The sequence below is a fragment of the Strix uralensis genome, chromosome 40, assembly GCF_047716275.1.
Source record: "Strix uralensis isolate ZFMK-TIS-50842 chromosome 40, bStrUra1, whole genome shotgun sequence".
Taxonomy (NCBI): Eukaryota; Metazoa; Chordata; class Aves; order Strigiformes; family Strigidae; genus Strix; species Strix uralensis.
Window position 1 is genome coordinate 802,501 of NC_134011.1, and position 2,500 is coordinate 805,000.

Sequence of the window (2,500 nt, forward strand, 5' to 3'; positions counted from 1 at the left end):
GTCTTTAGCCTGTCCAGTGGTATCTCTGGCCATCCGCTTTCTCACCACTCAACTCGGTAGCGACCAGCTCGCGCTGCCCCGCTGCTGTACCGCTCCGCATCTCCCGGGGCCCCCCCTCGCTCTGTGTAGGCTTGCCCGACAAGCACCGGCTTGAGAACCGTGCCCAACCGCCCGGGGGAAACCACCGTCAGCGGCCGCCCAGCGCTCCACTTCGCCGGCTAAGCCGCGTGCCCTGGCTCGCGCGCGCCCCTCCGGAGCAGAGACGCCTCGTGCCCCTATATACGTAGACTATCGGTCCCCGCCGAAAAAAAGTACTAAGGACAGCGTCTGCGGACCCACGGGGGGGGCGCTCAAGAGACGCCGCCTCTTACGACGACGTAACTGGAGGCAGCGAGAAACAGCGACCCCTTGGAGGAAGTGCCGGAGCGAACAGGTCTGCCCGCTGGCCAAGTCCCACCGGATCCGGGTAGACCTGGCAGCCCTTTTCGGCGGTCGCTGCGGCAGCCGACGGTAACGTGGAGCCCGGTGACCTCGCGGCCACCGCCCGCCCCGGAGACGGGTAGACCTGACGGCCGCCTCCCGCCCCGGAGACGGGTAGACCTGACGGCCGCCTCCCGCCCCGGAGACGGGTAGACCTGACGGCCGCCGCCCGCCCCGGAGACGGGTAGACCTGACGGCCGCCTCCCGCCCCGGAGACGGGTAGACCTGACGGCCGCCGCCCGCCCCGGAGACGGGTAGACCTGACGGCCGCCGCCCGCCCCGGAGACGGGTAGACCTGACGGCCGCCTCCCGCCCCGGAGACGGGTAGACCTGACGGCCGCCGCCGGCCCCGGAGACGGGTAGACCTGACGGCCGCCGCCCGCCCCGGAGACGGGTAGACCTGACGGCCGCCGCCCGCCCCGGAGACGGGTAGACCTGACGGCCGCCTCCCGCCCCGGAGACGGGTAGACCTGACGGCCGCCGCCGGCCCCGGAGACGGGTAGACCTGACGGCCGCCTCCCGCCCCGGAGACGGGTAGACCTGACGGCCGCCGCCGGCCCCGGAGACGGGTAGACCTGACGGCCGCCGCCCGCCCCGGAGACGGGTAGACCTGACGGCCGCCGCCGGCCCCGGAGACGGGGAGAGCTGACGGACTCCTCCCGCCCCGGAGACGAGGAGACCTGACGGCCGCCTCGTGCAAGAGTTGCTTTTGGTTTCGATGGAAGATATCAAAGAAATACGAAAAAATAAATGAAAAGGGAAGATTTTTTTTCTTAAGCACATTCCCCCGCCGCGCTCACGTGCGCACACGCCACCCCTCTGCCCCGACCCGTTGGCCACCGTCCGGTCGCTGGCATCATCCTCCCACCACCACCACCACCACCACCACCCCCACCCCCCCACCCCCGCCAGCCCCTCCGCTCCGCTTCGCGCCGCGCCACCCGCGCCGCCACCCCCACTCCTCCACCGGCTGCCAGGGGACCGGGCAGAAGCGCGGGCGTTCCCCCCACCCCACCTCCGGCGGAGACGCCCGTCTGTCTCGCCGAGGCGAGTTCGCGTCGGGAACCGGGCGCCTTTCGCCGGGTCGGGGTCCCGGCGCTGCCGGGCGCTCCCCGGCTGCAGCTGTTGGTTTCGCGGGGTGGGTTCAGGTTTTCTCTCGGGGGGGGTGGGGGTGGGGGGGGGTGGGGGTGTGTGTTATTTTGTTTATTCCCCCCGCTTTTCGCTGTCCCGCAGAGGCGGGGGGACCGGACGCCCTTCACTGGGTCCGGGTCCGGGTCCGGGTCCAGGCGTTGCCAGGCGCTCGCTGGCTTTCGCGTTCGTGTTTTTTTCGAGGTGGGTGGGCGGGTGTGTGGGAAGGGGGGTCCCGGTGGGGGTGGGGGTGTGGGGGGTGTGTTGTTGGGCTTGTTTTTTTTTTTTTCCCCCCGCTTGCCATGGTTTTATTCTGACTTTTTAATTTGAAACAAAACAAAACAAAACAGAACAAAACATTTCAATAGATGTCCGCGGCCCTGCAGCCACCGACCCCCGCGCCGCGACACACGCGCGCACGGACACACGGGGACACACACACACCCCCACCCCCACCCCCGAGCCCCGCCGGCGCCCGCGCGCTCGAAGAGCCGTGGGTCCCCGCCCCCCGCTGCAGCTCCGGAGCTGCAGGGCGGTGGGTGCGGCCGGCAGCCGACCGCAGGCTCCCCGGCGCTGCAGAGCACTTGGGAAGGGGGGGGGGGGGGGGGGGGGCGGCGGGGGCGGTTTCTGTTGCCCCCCTCCCCGCGCCGCTCTCCCACCCCTTCCGCGTTCGTTTGGCTTTCAACCCGCGGCGGGGACGGAGCAGGCGGGCAGGAGGGCGGGCGGCTGAAGGACTGACTGAGAAAGGCGGGGAGCCGGGGCGCGGGCGCGGCGCGGTAGGGACTCGGCAGCTGGGGCTAGAGCCCCAAACATTCCCCCACCCCCGCCGCCGCCGCAACTCCCCTCTGGCGCCCGGGTACGGAGCCGGCGGGGACGCCGCTGGGTCCTAAAG